Raw genomic sequence first — 18218 nt, 5'->3', positions numbered from 1 at the left:
ATTGTTTTGGAGTCTATTTCTCACTTTAAATCTGTTCATGTTTGTTTCATATGGCTAGGTGCTTTAGATATGACACACATACATTTCTCATGGCGATCTAATCTTTCTGAATGGATCCTTTGATCACTATGTAGTGCCTTTTATCACTTTTACCATTTTTACACATCAAAGTATATATTATCTGATATAAGAATGGTTATGCCAGCTCATTTTCCTTTCCTTTAGCCTGGAATCTCTTTTTCCATTTTTTCGCTTTCAGCTTCTGCATATCTTTGTTAGTGAGATGTGGTTTCTGTAGGTGACAGACAAATGGGTTTGGTTTTTTGATGCAGCCCTCTAATCAACAACATTTGATCGATAGGTTTAAGCCATTTACATTCAGGGTTGATGCGGTTATGCATTAACCTGGTCCTTTAATTTTAGCAATGCGTTGTTCATTTATTTTTTTAAAATTTTATCTTCTGTTGTCTTTTACGGTGCTGTTGTCCACATTTGCCTTTGGATTTGGTGGGTGTTATCTTTTTTGCCAATAGAGAAAATCTTTTAAAATCGTATTTAGAGAAGTTCTGGAAAAGATGAATCCTTGAACATTTTCCTTGCTGTGGAAAATTTTTTATTTCTTTTTCAAAAATAAAAGAAAGCTTTGCTGGGTTAGTTATTCTAGGCTGATCAGTTCTCCCCTTAAAAATCTGGAACATGTCAATTCAATCTCATCTTGCTTCTAGAGTTTTCTCTGAGAGGTCAGCTGTGAGTCTGATTGGGACTTCTCTATATGCTAATTCATTTTTCCCATGTGTGTATTTAAGTAATTTTTCCCTTATATTCCACTGAAGAGAGCTTACTTATCATGTGTTGTGCTGAAGATCACTTTTTCTCAACTCTGTTGGGAGTTCTATGCCTTCCTGTATTTTGTTTCCTGGTTCCTTGTCCATGTTAGGAAAGTGTTCATTTCATTGAATACATCTTTAAACCCAGTTTCAATTTCCATGCTTTCTGGAATTTCCATAACTCTTGTATTAGTTATTAACTCTTGTATTAAATAGTGTCTCTTAATTATCAAATACATTTTTTGTGTGTGTGGCTTGACTGAGTTACAGCTTTTTGATTGTATCTCAATTAAGAGAAAGAAATATCTGTCAATTCTGAGATTGTTTCTTCTGCTTCACTGATTCTACTATTGAAAATTTACATAGAATTGTTAATTTGTTACATTTTATCTTTTATTTCTAAAAATTTGGCTTGATTTTGGTCCATCTGGTTTATTTTCAATTTACAAATGGCCCATGTCCAACATGAGGCTCCACCAATCCTGATCAAAACGTAGTTATTTGATGCCATTTCCATTTAGGCTTCCTGAATTCCATAACAAGTCCACTATGGTTTGTGGGATTGGGCACTGGGCCATTTTCTAAGAGACTCAAAAGTAAATGAAAATGAGAGTCGAAACCAAGAGACAGTCACAGTACATCTACTGCTAGGATAGGCCTTTCTCAAGAACATGAAGAGGTCTATTGGCCCTGTAAGGATCATTTGCAATTGACACCCCATAATTGTCCCAATATGTGAATTACAAGGCCAAACTAGTGTCAAACAAAACACATATCCAAATGAAGACAAATGGATTTGATTGATGTAAAGCCCTATTTGTCAGAGGATAGCAGCTTTCATGTACATAGGAAGAAGAGATTCAATTGACTGCTTTGACAATATGGTGTCTGCATTTTATGATACTGTATTCTCCTCTGGGAAAGTCACTGGGAACTTGGCTATGAAATGTCCGTGGGGTGATCCATTCATGTTAAATAGCTTGACTTGACTACTATAGCTAATACATGCATTTCCAAACATCTCTATTAGAGGGTCTGAATCAATGTGGCTCATGTGAGATATGCAAGCATTTTTACCAATTAAAACACAAACAACAATCAGTGTTTCCATTTTTTTTTTTCATTTTTTAAGACATAGAGAGATAGAAGGACAGACAGAGAGAAAGACCTTGCTTCCATCTGCTGGTCCATACTTCAAGTGGCCACAATGGCCACAGATGAGTCAATACAGAGGAAAGAGCCAGCAACCTCTTGCAGGTGTCCCATGTGGGCAGAGACCTTTAGCCGTCCTCAACAGCTCTCCCTTGCTACAAACACAGATCTTGATGGGAAGTTTGGCAGCTAGAACTCAAGACAGTGACTGTACAGGATCCTCCTGGGCATGCAGGGAGAAGTGGACTTGAACTGCTAGGCTACCACACTGTGCACAGCCAAAACGCTTTTGAAAAGCCCTAGACATCACAAAATTTTTAGTAGATTCTGCCATGGTAAGCATCGCCCTCAAGGGATGCCCAGCCTCATACACTGACCACCAACATTTCACCTTCCCTGGAGTCTAAATAGCCTCCCAGCCAGGGCCTCTGGCAAAAAAACAACCAACCAAACCAAACCAAACCAAACCAAACCAAACCAAACCAAACAACCAAAAAACAAAGACAGAAAGCAGAGCATGAAGCACTCACCACCTCTCTCCACATCTCTGAGGAGCCTGTTCATCACCATGGCTTTTCGAGAATTTTGAGTCTGCAGAATTCTATGCTGTTATGACCAAACCACTGCTGATTCAACAGTTGGTATGGCTGCTGTGTAGCCTTAGAATGTCCAAGAAATTCAGGAAATGGAAATGCTACCTGTCCCATGAGAGCCCAATGTGATTGTGTGAGTGTAGTCAGAGTGACAGCTTTGGCAGGAGCTCAGGCTCCCAGCTGGTATGTTTTCCTTGGTCCTAGCCTACCAAGGTGAGTGTGTTGTCATCTTCTGGTGGGTGCAACACATGAGTCACCATGCCTGCTCTCCAACTATGACCAACAGTTTCGTAGAACCTGTGACAGCTGACAATGCTAGCAATGTTGACCTGAAACAACCGTTCCACACATCCTTGTTGGGGAATTTCTCTTCATTCTATCCACCCACTGGTTATGCCATGTCCTACGTGGCACTGAAACAATTGTTATAAATAGTGTTGAGAGTTCTCATATGTATACACACTCTTTGGCTTCTTTTGGCTTTTAGGTATTGAACTCCTGGTCTGCCTTTTGTGTTGGAAAAGCACCTTTTGTGTGTCCTTGAGTGTTCTTCCTTCACTTGGGAGATTAGGTTTTCTTGTCTACTGTTCAATCATCTTGTGACTGGGTAGATTTGGGGCTGGGGTTATTCATGGTGTTCCTCTCATCATGGACTTATTTATTTATGGTCTTATTTATTTATTTAGATAAGTTTTTTATTTCTTTATATTTACTTCTTTATCTTTTGTTTATTTGCATTTATTTATGTTTAGTTATCAATGTAGACATTTCTAAATGTGATGTTTATTGATATGGTGGATTGGCAGTTTAGATAATTCAGGGAATTCTTTAAAATCTTTGTTTACTTGTTTATACCTTACTTATATAAACTTTTAGTTATTTACATTCACAAATTTATTTTGGTTTCATTTATTTTAGTCATTGACACTTATTTCTGCCCTTGTTTACTTATGTTTATTTTTACTAGCTTATTAACATAAACATAAACATTTATAAGACTTTAGAAACATTATGTTTATCTCAGTTTATTTTTATTATTGATTGTGCATTTAGATTATGCAGGGCATTCTTTGAATTATTTATTTAGGTTTATTTTATCCATTTATTTGTCTTTTAATTAATTCATGTATTTATGCTTGCTCGCTTGCTTCACTGTAGCTTTGTAGTCCTTGTATCTTGTGTATGTTCATCGTTTGCATGACAGTATTTCATCTGTCAACCTGGGGCCTGATCCTGAGAAGATGCAACCTTGTCTGTATCCTGCCAGAGGAGAAATATTCTCCCTCATCCTGTCTTACTTGGCTTGTGTATTGTCGGCTTCTTGAAAACAATGCGGGTGAGATTCCATAAAATGTAACCTTTCCTACAGATATGTGTCTTCTATAGTTTATTTTCACTTTACTCTTCAGCAAGAATTGAAGCCACAACATGGGTGTACTCTGTCTGGATCAGTGTCTATGACTCACTAGTATCATCCTATTGAGGGCAAAAGGGAAAGAGAGACAAGAAGGAGGAGGAAGAAGAAGAAAACAGAAGGTCTAATCATTATCTAAAACTTCAGTTTAAAAATTATATAAAATTTTCAGTTATTCATTTATTTAGGCTCAAGGGCTTCCCTTCACTGTGCTGAGACCCCACACCCTTTATCCCCCACTGTATTATTACAATAATAAAAATCCTCAGAAACAGTCACAGTCCACCATTTTGCTATCCAGCTGTCTCCTGACATTGCAGGTCCAGACAGTGGTAGAAAACCCAGTATCCTTTAGTCAAGTTATATTTAAAAGTTCCATTGCGAGGCCATCTTTTATTTGGGAGTAGAGATGCATACTGCATTGTATCTTCACTTCTCAATATGATAGTTTCTATGATACAGTTCCTCTAGATGGATTTATGTGAATGCCTTTTTACATATTGATCCTATCATGAATACAATGTGCCTTTTTGGTTATAGAGTTATTTTCAGTGTGTTCAGGGTGAAATTACACTAAACTTTAAAATAGATGCCAAATTGAAATCTAAGGCTGCTGGGGAATTTGTGCAGGACTCTCCTGAGATGTGAGACTTTCCACATGCCATGAAACCAAAATAATCTTCTTCCAAGGGATTGTTCTACATAATAGCTGTTTCTTCTGCTGGCATTAGATCTAGTGGTTCCTACATATAAGGTTACCAGTGGAAAGCAGGAAGGGTAGAATTAGCTACTTAGAAATTGGATTTCTCTCCTGCCATTTTTGTTTGCATATAATTTGTGGATCCAATGTGGTCACGGAAAGCATTAAACTTATCAGAAACTTTCCGAGAATGTGTTTTAAAATTGCAGCTTTATGACAGCTGCACAAATAAACCTCAAATACTCTAGGCAAGCACATCTTACTGATTACAACTGAATAGCGCTTCACTGTTAACATATTAATTTATATTTTAGATTTATTGCTACCTTTTCAGTACACTTTTATAACTGATTTGTCCTGCATGATAGTTATTTTTAAATGTTTCTTTTATATTCTTCCTGGAAATTAGCTATTGACTTGAATTTGAAAAATAATTGCAAATTATTTCACGATCAGCTCCAGTTCCTAAGGAGTTCATTGAGGAGCAGCAATGACTGAATTTCTGTGTAGCACAGGGGACTCCTGGAATTGGTCCAGTCTTAGCCATTTTGGAAATTTGAGGGAGTTAAAGGAAAGATGGAATCCCTGCCCTGTCTATCATTGCAATTGAATCTCTATCTCTGAAGTAAATTAACTAAATTAAAATAAGAAAAAAGAAAAAGGAAATCCTTGGAGTAAGCATTTTAGCTTAGGTTTTAACAGAGGCTAAGACATCTGCTCTCTCTTTCTCTTTCTCAAAATTAAAAAAAAAAAAAAGTTAGGGCTCAGCACGATAGTGTACCAGTTAAAGTCCTCGCCTTGAATGCACCTGGGATCCCATATGGGTGCAGGTTCTGATCCCAGTGGTCCCACTTCCCATCCAGCTCCCTGCCTGTACCATAGTAGCATGAAAGGTACATTTTTTTAGTCCTCTAAACCCCACTTCTGTTTCCTGTTACAGCCACCTGACAGAAACAACACCTCATGTTTTCCAAGCAACACTTTCCTGGTCTGCTGTCTATGCTGGACCAGTGAGCCTCACCCAAGGATGCTCCCAATAAAGCTTGTTTTCAGCTGAACTTTATTCTGTGTGGATTTCTGATACTGAACTCAAACTTGAGCCCTACAGCACTCATATTGGATGGCAGCATTCATAGGCCCTGGCTTTTACCTGCTAGGTCACAATGTCAGCCCCCCACAATGAAGTTTTTATTGTCTAACCAGTTTAAGTTTTCTATTAACTAAAGTAACTTTGGTGATTATTTCAGTCCCAGATTTACTGTGTCCAGTCTCTTTGCAAAGACTCTACCATCTAAATATGAAATTTTGAACACCAAACCTGAAAAAGTAAAGATCTGAGACTACATTAATATGAGGAACTAGAAAAGTTCTTATGCTGTTCTCTCTCTGCAAGATTTTCTCCTATTTATCGCTTTTTCAACTTCTCTCCAAACACATTTCTGGAGGACTCACCCTGTGCCAAAGCTTCCTGGAAACAGCAGGTGCAAAGCTGAACAAAAATGCAGCATGTCCTTCTAACAGAAGCTGACAATACAGTGAGGAGCACATTGCAGAAAATGAGTCACAAAACATGTTCCATTGCCCATGATTCTGCAGGATCCCTTCAGAGGGGAGCATGACAGCCCAACACAGTGAGAAATGCTACAGGCCATTAACGCCTTTTTTGATATTTGTTGTGACCATTAGTGTACCATGGTGATGCAATCCACTCTGCCTTATTTAGCTCTAGATTAGCAAAGTCAGAAACCTAGGAGTACAAAAGTCATCTTCCTTCCATGTGACACCTACTGATGGTCTATGAAACCTGAGTTCCTTCGAACACATTTCAGGAAAGAGTAGGCTGAATCATTTTATCAGCCTAATAACCAGTGTTTCCACCCTTTCTCACTTGTCCAAATGTTATCCTACTTCACCATCAGGACTGTCCACTTTTTTTTTTTCAGTAAAAAAAGAAAAGTTTATTTTAACTCATAGTTATACAATTACTGTTTCCCTTTTAATGGACAATCTGTACGTTACCATAAAATAAAAAAGCAGGTTGTAGACTCGGCACAACATCCAAGACAAATAATCGGTGACATCAAATGCCAGAATAATTCAAAGTAATGTTCAAGGAAATTTGTAACCTCTAAATCAGGAAAATGTTGTTATCCTATCGATATCACTAAAATCACTCAAACATATGAATCCCAAATGTCTTCTGTGTACTCACACATTTATAGTAAATATTCATGCTAACTGGAACAATGGATAACATATTTTCCTTTTTGCTGCTTTTGAGGAGTTTTTGAATTTAATCATCAACTGATTTAAGTAGAGGCATGTAAATAACAGTTTTAAATACTCTCGAACCTTGTATTTTCACAACTGGAACATTTAGTTTAATAACTAACTCTTTATAAGAGGCTCTTCAGACTGATGCCCTCACACACACAAGGAAATCGTTCCATTTAGTATACCAGTTGTATGTGTTGGCATTAGGTGCAGATCTGTTTGATTTATGTGATCACCAAGGGAATGATGTGGCCTGCAAATGGTGGGGCAGCTCCTGAAGAACAGGAAACTTGAAATCATATCCTCATTGTCACTTAAAAACATTTTAATTTACCTATTATCATTTATCATTTCAAGATATATGTTTCATTTGTTTTATTATTCATTCATCCATTTATTTATTCCTTGCATTGTGGTGGTACAGGTAATCAGTCATTCTCTCCATTCCTTGCTTGTCTCCTACGCTATTGGTACCACTGAAATTACAATTCCCAGGATGCTTTGCCATTATTTTCCCTGGAATATCAACAAATTACATGCACTCATAGTTGACTGGAAGCCCCAGGAAGCCAGTGTGGAGCAGTTGGTATGCTCTCTCGCTCCCACTTGCTCTATCTTCCACAGGAAGGAGTCAGAGACCAGCAATGCCATCTGGCCCTGGTTCTGTTTCTTTTTTCTTTTTTTTTTTTTTAATTTCTATAAAATTTTATTTTGACATTCTTTACATAGTTAATTAGGGTAAGAAGGTTCAAGGGCTACATGAAAGTGGATAATACTAGTATGTTTTCCATATTGTTACCTTCATGTTTAAAGGGGGGTATTAAGGGAGAAGGCCCACCCAATTTCCCACCCTCCCCAGGTCCTGGGTGTAGGGCATGCTCTGAGGTTCTTGCTCAAGTGGTTTTGATATTGCCACAGTTATGAATCGCTGTCAATCTTGCCACTCCAAGCACTATGAGGGCTTTGAAAAATCCACTGATTGACATAGTCCATCATAGCTTAGATGGTTGGTTGACCTGTTCTGTCTTCTCTCTTTTCTTCGTTAGGGTTCTGAGTCCAGCATTTAGATTAGGAAGATCTCCAATGAAACTTCTTGTATGTGCTAACAAGTACAGGGCCTGGCACCGTCCATCGCTCCAATCAGCTGGTGGTTGTAGTTGCTGGGTTGGTTCTGTTTTCACTCCCGACTTCCACTGGAACCAATGGGTGTTGCAGTCCAGCCTAGTTCTGTCCAGCACATATTTGGCCCTCACATAAACCAGCGGGAGCTGCAGCCTAGGTTGGAGCGACCCACAATAACCCCCACCAGGCCCACCCCCTACCCTGGTTTGCCAGTAAGTGTAGCAGTAATCCAGTCTGTCCCATACCCCATTCCACCCCAGCCGCTATCTTAGTTTTATGTCGTCCAGTGGAAGTGGTAACCCAAGAGGGATGAGCCCACTATTTCCCTCCCAGGCCTCTCCCACTCCCAGATTCCAGTTGATGCTGCGTCTAAGCCCAAACAACCCTCGCCCACTTTAATTTTGTTTGCACCAGTAGGAATAATCCACCCAGCCCGGCTTTTCCCTGATCTGGTCCGCATGAGGTGCACAGGTGTGGTAGCTCTGCCTAGTCTGGTCTGCCCCCATCCCAGCCCATGCTCTCCTGTGGAAGTAGCTGTCCTGCAAAGGAACCCTCCCTTATTCCCCTGCCGGCTCTGCCCACTTCCTTTCTTGTTCTCAGGCTGGTAGGGCGCTGCGGTCCCTTCCGGTACAGGCAACCTCACCTCGGCATTCCATAATGTGCACTAGTCTTTGTTGCGACCAACCCTAGGTCGACCCACACTGGTGCCTGGATTTGCCAGTGGATGATGTGGACAGATTCAGCCTGGTCTTGCCCCCACGTCAGCCAATTGTATGTCAGTGGGTAGCTTTCCATGGCCTTTTCTGGGCTGTTTCCTATCATGTTTCTTGCGTTTACCTGCCGGGTCTGTGTCCTGCCAGAGGAGTTGCCCAGGCTCCCCCATCAGAACCTCTCCCAATGCCAGGTTTCACGCTTACCAGTGGGTCCATGAGCCAACCCTACTCAGTCCACCTCCTGTAATAACAAGAACTGTGGCTTTTCCTGACTGGCCTTCCACCCAATCTGGTTCTTGCTGTTGGATGTTCCAGCCCAGCCATGGTTTGTCTATACCCACATATGGCTCACACATGGCTCAGTAGGGGTTTGAGACCCTGCCTAGTCCATCCCACATCTGCCCTGGTCCTCCAGAACACCAGGGGGAGTCGGGGTCCTGCCCGGTTCGGTGCATCCAATCCCAGTCCACACTTGTGCCAAGGGAGACTACAACTGTTTCCAGATCAGAACGCAGCTCCCCTTCCAGGCCATGTGCCTCTTGGTGGGAACCTCAGCCCAGCTAGGGTTGTCCCCTTTGCTCCCCAACCGGGTCTGTTCCCAGCCATAGATCACTTGCCTGCCAATGGATGCTCTGACTCAGCTTGGCACAGCTCCTCACCTGTCCCGACCTCTGCCTTAGACACTGTGGCTTAGCGTCCCTGGCTCCCACAGACCAGCAGGTACAAGAACCTAGCTCGGCAAGACCTCTGCTCCCTCCTGGTTTCTAGTTTTACTTGTGGGCTAAGGTTTGTTCAGTCGTGCCTAATCTACTCTGTTCCATTACCAGTTGACACATTGGCCAACTGTTGGAGCTACTTTTGCAGGACAAGCCCCAAGCCCTAGCTTCTGCATGACTGGTAATTGGTACTCAGAATTATTAGTGATTAAAAGTTTTGCTAAGGAAGAGTTACTGCCTGTTTCAGGTCCAAGAAGCACAATGGGTTCAACCTGGAGCTAATTAAACAGCAACTCAAAGAACCAAATCCCCAGAGCTCCCCGGCCGGGCGGCCAGCAGGCGGAGCCTGGCACCAAATGGCGCACTGGCCGCCTGGGAACGGCTCACCATGTGCCCATGGCGGCCGTCCGGGATCCAGGCATGAGACGCCCCGCCCTGAGACCCACCAGCTGCCGGGAGGCTGCTGGAGCTTTAAATAACCCAGGCCCAAGGTCGCGCTCCTCCCAAATCCCATTCACTGCCCCATGAGGGCGGCGGGTGGGTCCCGGGCCTGCCCAGTCCCGGAGGCCTCCCCCCCTTGGTCTACTCACCCCGAAGGAAGCGGCCCCCAGAACCCAGCAGGCCCGGGGACAGCTCAGCACACGGCGGCTGTGCCCATGGCGGCTGTCCGGGATCCAGGCATGAGACGCCCCGTCCTGAGACCCACCCCTGGTTCTGTTTCCTCTCAGCATTCCTGCTTTTTCAGTGTCAGTGGTATCCTGTTGTGATTCTTAAGATCTACTTCCCTTTGTTGGGTCTTCCAATATCATGTGACAAATATTCAACCCTCCTTTATAATGGATACTTATCTTGGTTCCTGTTTCCCCAACAACTCCCTGACACACACATCAATACAATTTGTTACATTCCACAGATGCCATGGACATGGAGTCCTCATCACTTTTCTCTGCTTAAGTGAAAGGGGGGGATGTTGGGTAAGCATGTGGATTAAGACTGGATTTGTTGAGTTAGCACTGATCATCAAGCATTAAAATAATCAATACAATGGGCTGGTACAGCGGTCTATAGGCTAATCATCCACTTTCTGTCACCTGCATCCCATGTGGACACCGGTTTGTGTCCTGGCTACTCCATTTCTGATCCAGTTATTTGCCTGGGGCTTGGGAAAGCAACAGATTATGACTCAAAGCCTTAGGAAATCTGCACCTGTGTGGAAGATCTGGTAGATACTCCTGGATCCAGTTACTGATCAGCTCTGCTCTGGCTGCTGCAGCTCTGTGGGCAGTGAACCAGTGCATGGAAGATGAAATATCTTTCTTCCCTCTATAAAATCAGCCTTCTATTAAAAGAAAAATACAGATTAATTATAAAAACGGATGCCCTAACTGTCCATCTCCTCCGTTATAAGGCACAAGGTTATCCAAGTACTCCGTGTTCTAGCAATCCTGGCTTTCTCTCAGGCCACCATGTGGACACATCTCTGATGCCTCAGTGCTTTCAGACATACCACTCCCTGTGAAGAATCAAGCCGTGACTGCTCCTCAGTCTCCAGACGCACATGGATCCTCCATGTCTCAAGCAGAACATCACTTCTCTGTGAAGCTTTCCCTTGCCCCAGACTGTCCATGTTTGCTTCCTGTGTATTTTCATTCCATCTCATAGTAGTTATGAAAATGATTAGATCATGTGTTTTATTTGTATCTGATTATCTCATTATACCATTTAAATTGTAGAGTTAATGAAGGTTGGAACCAAAAACTTAATTGATCCCTATGTCACCCATGGCTGTGTAGATATTTACATGTATGAATTAGGGTTTGACATTTTTGAATGAATTATTTCATTTAGTCCTTTCAAGGGAGAAATTAATTTTCCTGTTTCATGTAACTGTAATTCATTCTACATTGTAATGAAATAGGATGACACTTAGCACAGATTAATTTAAATACCAAGGACAAAGCAGTGATCAGAATGACCAAGTCTTTACACAATCTACATTCTAGCGAAGAAGCCTTATCATCATGTAAATGCATAGTATTGTTCTAAGTGAAAAAGAAATGAAATCAGAAAAGACCTACAGCAGGCCAAGAGAAGACCATGTGCTACTTTTACAGGGCAATTGTGGAGACCTCCTGGATACAGTGACACATGATCTGACACTTGAAGAGACAGAGGGAGACAATAGGGCAAAGGGAGAATACAGCTCCAACATAGGGAAACTCAGCAAGTCAAGATATAGGGAAAATATATTTCCAAGGGAATGAGTATGTTTCATAATATCAGGAAGTCCGCATTTTATTCAACAAGTTTATGTGTCAGCCAGGCCTGTACTATATTTAGTGCATCAAAATGTTGTATCCTGGACCTGGTGTGATAGCGTAGTGGTTAAAGTCCTCGTCTTGCATGCCCAGGATCGCATATGGGCACCTGTTCTAATCCTAGCAGCCCTGCTTCCCATCTAGTTCCCTGCTTGTGACCTGGGAAAGCAGCTGAGGACGGCCCTAAGCCTTGGGACCTTGTACCCTTGTGGGAGACCCGGAAGAGCTCCTGGTTCCTGGCTTCAGATTGGCTCAGCTCCAGCTGTTGCGGTCACTTGGGGAGTGAATCATCAGACGGAAGATCTTCCTCTCTGTATTTTTGCCTTTCAATAAAAACAAATAAATCTTTTAAGAAGATGTTGTGTCCTAATTCAACCACTATTAAAATGCACCATAACTCTTCAAACTGACTCATTCAGTTACTTTCCACTTATAATTACTCACCATGTTGACAAATTTCTTTAAAGATTCATTTTAACTTAATTACAAAGTCAGATATACAGAAAGGAGGAAAGACAGAAAGGAATATCTTCCGTCTGATAATTCACTCCTCAAGTGGCTGTTATGGCCTTAGTTGAGATGATCTGAAGCCAGGAGCCAGGAGCTCTTCTGGGTGTCCCACCCAGGTGCAGGGTCCCCAGTCTTTGGGCCATCCTTGACTGCTTTCTCAGACCACAAGCAGGGAGCTGGATGGGAGCAGGGGCAGGCAGGATTAGAACCAGTGCCCATATGAGATCCCGGTGCATGCAAGGTAAGGACTTTAGCTGCTAAGTTACTGAACTGCACCCGCTCCCCCATGTTGATAAATTTTCTAAGAGAAAGGTCAAAGCACACAGCAGAAAAGGTAGCCATTAATTTCTTATTTTAGGACATTGCACCAAAAAGAGTTCTGTTGATGTTGTCTTTTAGCACACCAAATGTAATAAAGCAATACTAGGGACAGCGTGTCGAATAGAAGCCCTAATTTCTGCACTGTCTCAGAGCTATGCTTAAGTCCTGATCATGTATCATGAGGAAACAATAAAGTGAAGCAACGGAATGAATCATGAACATCCACAAGTATGTGAAAACAGCTGAACAACTCATGTATCACTTCCATATAAAAGCCATTAACAAACCATCAAAATAATGCTTTTGAAGTCTACTCTGATGAAAAGCTTCTATTTCTGTCTTTTAAGTCAACTGTGTCATTTTTCAAAATTATTTTGAGGTATTAGGGTCCACCAATGAAGACAGATAAGTGGAAATGCGCTGTAGGCACTCCCTATGACAGCATCAGCATGATCCATTGCAGAATATCTATGGTCAGGGATATCTTATCACTGCCACGTAACTGCTTTTATTTCTGTCTTTTTGCCTGCTGTCTCTGAGCCTCCACATCAGAAGCAAAGGTTAAATTTAATTGGAATTATGAGGTTCCAGGTGGAGGTAAAGAATCGTAATGAGCCAACAATGAACGTTTAACTCTTGGTCCAGCATGAACTAGTAGTACCCAGTGATGTAGCCCTCTGAGCCCTCACCATTAAATAGACAATATTGTTTAACTTTACAGCTTACAGAAAGCCATTGGTAGCCGCATTAAATCTACTAAACTATACTCACATACATTAATGGCAAAAAGTGACCAACGTGTATGTTTCATAACAATATTCAATGTTACAAAGGATATTCCTTGAAGGAGAAAAAACATCACAAGTTATGGGAGAGAGAGCTGATGTACCTCTAAATCCCCAAAAAAAGAAAATTTTAAAAATAAAAAAAATAAAGCAAAATCAGAACTGTGCCGAGTTCTACATAACTAAATTCATGAGTTTTAGTACATTTTTGAATTCTCCATTATAAATTTAGAGTAGAATTTTCCAATTTTTTTTTTAGAAAGCAAATTCTAAATCTTTCAGTATTTGCATATACTGGCATCTTCTTGATACAGGAAAATGTTGTCTAAAGTTTCTGGGAAAATCTGATATTCCATCCATCACACAGTAGAGAAAACTTCCACTAAAAATGGATATGATATTTCTCAAACGATATAAATTTATTAAACCCAAATAGTTTCAATTGGTGGTATTTCTAAGCTACCCAAAAAGTGAAGCCAGAACTCCTTAGATAGCACAGATTGTTCTTGTTTTCTTCTGATTTTGCTAAAATAAGAAAAAGTATTTTTAAAATTACTTATTTTAAAGCCATAGAAGCAGGGAAGGAGCAAAAACAGAGAATATTCCACTTGTTTCACTCTACACGGCCACAACAGCAAGTCCGGATCAGGTGGAAGCCAGAAACCAGGAGCTCCATCCTAGCCTTTTCCTCATGTAGTCTCTCTCTCTCTCTCTTTCTCTCTCTCTCTCTCTCTCTCTCTCTCTCTCTCTCTCTGGACGGGTAAAGGATCCAGTAGTTGTATCATGTTCCTCTAGTCAAGGTGTTAGTAGCAATATTGTTTCCAATGAGCCTCAAGGTTTGAGCAAGACCAAAATCTTTGCATTTTTTATTCTGAAAATGTATCCTGTTTTGCTTTATTTAGCTGATATCTGCAGGTGCTTGCTGTCTTTCAGATTCTGTCTGTATCACCATTCTCAAGCCTCATAGTTTCTCCAGAAGCCTGATATGCACTTAGCAGATGCCTAATGACAGACTGGATCCTCAGCACAGGAAGATATGCAAATAAAAAAGAAAATATCTTAGTGAATTCACAACCAAGAAAATTTTGCTAGGAAGTCAAGCTGTATAGATGCTTTCTCTACATAATTGTAAAAGAAAGCTACTTAATTTTTTGGTTGTTGAAATTTTCAGCAATAGAATGACAATAACTGAGCACATATTCAACATCGCAATCAAGATCTAATTACAAGTAATACAACACGCCAGGATTAGATAATGGCATCTAATTAAGAAATTAATTAAAGCTTGTAATCCTTACCTGACTAGAGAATGTAGAAGTACTACTAAAATCTTTCTTGTTCAATGAGCTCAAGCAGTTACTTAGCAGATGTTCTTCCTACAGCGATGACGATTACTATTATTATTATTAAATACAATGATGGACAGATGGAAATGAGGTCTGTAAATCATAATGTTGCAATCAATCTTTGGACAGTGCTTGGAGAACCTGCTGGTGGAGTGTTGAGATGTGGACCTCCTCACCCTGGAAACTTGCCAATCAAGTAATTGCTCTCTACTCACTCTCAAATCCTATTACAATTTCATTCCACAAGCGACATTCCTTAACCTTTTCCTTGAACTTTGTAGGAGTTCCTATGCACTTTGAATCCCTCAGAAATCAGCTTCAAAAAGAAAATACCCACAGAATGATATAAATTGAGCAGAAGTAGAGGTGAAAGACGGGAAATACTTTGGAATGCTCTATGGAAATTATGGAGACCCTTTAATGAGTGTCCAAGAAGATGCATTTTGGGTCAAATAATTGCAAAAGCTTCCAAAACCCGCGTCTAATTAATTCTAAATGCTGTTCTACTTGTATTGATTATGTCATGTTATAAAAAAGTACTGCATTTATTGGCTTAGCTTCATGCTGCTGATTAAATTCCATCTTTAGTCAAACGAAATGAAGCATGAAGCAGGCGCTCACTGAACATCCGTGAATGGATTGAGACCGCAGAATTTTGTGTGTTCGTGCATGTGTGTGTATATTCAAAATTCCTCTGGTGTTTGAACATTTGTGACTTTTCTCAGATTCAAAACTCCCAGGAAGCAACCAACGGAGTGGGAGAAAATCTTTGCAAACTACACAACAAAGGGCTAATATCCAGAATACACAAAGAACACCAGAAACTCTGTAACAACAAAACCAACAAACTAGTCAAGAAATGGGCGAAAAAAACGTGCACTTTTCAAAGGAACAAATCCAAACGGCTAACAGACATAGGGTTCAAGCACCCTAGCAATAAGGGAAATTCAAATAAAACCCACACTTAATTCCTGTGAGAATGGCCCACATACATAAAACTAGCAACACCTGCTGTGGAGTGTGTGGGGGGAAAAAGGAACCCCTACTCCACTGCTGGTGGGATTACAGCCTGGTTCAGGAATTATGGAACTCGGTATAGAAAAAATACTCAGGAAACTGAAAATACACCTACATATGACCGAATAATCTCACTCCTGGGAACATAGCCAAAGGATCTGATAATGAGAGAGCGATTTGCACCCATGTATTCATTGCAAAAAATTCAACAATCCTCAAAACACAAAAACAACCTAGATGCTTATTGAAAGAGGACTGCATTGAGTCCAGTATCTTATTGCCCAGCTGAATTCAACAGTTTCTTGGGGAGACCAACTCTGGTCTGAAGACATAGCTGGCAGAATATCATTCCAACCAATTAAAAGCCATAACATAACATCAACAACAGTTTCCAAGATTATGGGGTTAATTGACATTGTATTGAGTGACTGATATGTTAGACAATGCGAGTTCTTAACCACATCCTGTGACTATTTCATTAACATTTCAATTATAGTTTGTATACAACTGGCTTCTATCTACCTTAAATTGGCCATAGGATACTATTCAGCTGTCTCATGTCTATTTTCATTTTAGTATTTAGCAGTTTATTGTGTTGAAGCATAATTTTTACAGAACTTGGCAGATTTTAGGATAGTGTAAACTGTCTTACACCTTTAGCAAGGCATGTGACACCCGTTGAGGCATAGAACACTGTTGCGAGGGGTGTGCAGAGAGATCCTCCATACCCTAGTTAGAAGCCTTGCCTTTGCTTCTTCAAGGCTTAGGGACACAGAACCCATTACACAGGAGCACAAGGACCCAGGCCAAGTGACCTGGAGCTGCTGGACCCCGTGACTCGGGCTCATGTACCCAGCGCCCACCATGCAGGTGGTTCAAGGAACTGATTTCTGAAAGGAAAGATAATTCAAGGTTATTACTCCACTGTTTTAGAACTAAAAACTTGTTTTTTTCTTTTAAAAACTGCTTTATTTTTTAAATTTCTATTTTAAATTTTGAATTTTATGGTTCAAGCATTCCATATAATATAAAAAATGAGAAAAAATAATGTTTACATTAAAAATCCAGTTTTACATGAACTTTTTTTTTAAAGATTTATTTTTATTATTTTTCTATTGGAAAGGCGGATATACAGAGAGGAGAGACAGAGAGGAAGATCTTCCATCCGATGATTCACTCCCCAAGTGAGCGCAACGGCCCGATACTATGCCAATACGAAGCCAGGAGCCTCTTCTGGGTCTCCCACGCGGGTGCAGGTTCCCAAAGCTTTGGGCCATCCTCGACTGCTTTCCCAGGCCACAGGCAGGGAGCTGGAAGGGAAGTGGGGCTGCAGGGATTAGAACCGGCGCCCATATGGGATCCCCGTGGTGCAAGTTGAGGACCTTAACCACTTGTGCCGCCACGCCAGGCCCAACATGAACTTTTAAATATTTTGTTTCTCTTCAATTGCTAACTTTGAGATGCATTTCATCGAAAAACACACACAAAAAATGTTTTACTATGTTTAAGAACTGTGTGGAACAAAAACAATCACATATAAATGATGGGATAGGTTATCCACTTCCTAGGATGTGTGACAGTTACTTTGAGAAAAGTTCACCTTCAGTTAAATCGCCCTGGTTATCGTCTTTTCTACTTGTTTATCGGTTCCACTGTTTTGTCATGTAAATCAAATGTGACTCCTTGGAATTTCAGAAAATTTATCCTTTATTTTGTAATTCTTTTGGTATGTTTGTCTCATTGCTTTAGATAATGTCTCCACAAATCTCTAGTTGAATCATGTTTTTATTACCTGAATTTCACACAATATATATCAGAAACATCAAATCTTAACATACACAGATGTTACCTTGGAAATCTAAATTTATTATATTTTCATTTTGTGAGCACATTGTTTAGTCACGTATCCAAGTAAAAATTCCTCATAAACCTCCCCCTGCCCCCCCCCCAAAAAAAAAAGAAGAAAAGAAAAGAAAGAGGACTGGATAAAGAAACCGTGGTACATCTACTCAAGAGAATACTCTGCAGCTATTAAGAATTAAATTCTACGCCTGGTGCAGTGGCCTAGCAGCTATAGCCTTGAGAGCGCTGGGGTCCCATACGGGCGCCAATTCCAATCCTGGAAGCCCCGCTTCCCATCTAGCTTTCTGCTTATAGACTGGGAAAGCAGTCAAGGATGGCCCAAAAGACTTGGGATCCATACGGGACACCTGGAAGATGTTCCTGGATCCTGGCTTCAGATCGGCGCAGCACTGCCATTGTGGTCACTTGGGGAGTGAAACATTGCACAGAAGATTTTCCTCTCTGTTTCTCCTCCTCTCTCTATATCTGATTTTGCAAGAAAAAATAAATCTTTCAGAAAGAAAAAAAGAATAAAATTCTATTATTTGCATCCAAATGGGCCCATAGG

The sequence above is a fragment of the Ochotona curzoniae genome, unplaced genomic scaffold, assembly GCF_017591425.1.
Source record: "Ochotona curzoniae isolate NIBS_2020 unplaced genomic scaffold, NIBS_Ocur_1.0 scaffold_4953, whole genome shotgun sequence".
Taxonomy (NCBI): domain Eukaryota; kingdom Metazoa; phylum Chordata; class Mammalia; order Lagomorpha; family Ochotonidae; genus Ochotona; species Ochotona curzoniae.
Note: the sequence above shows the minus strand (reverse complement) of the source record.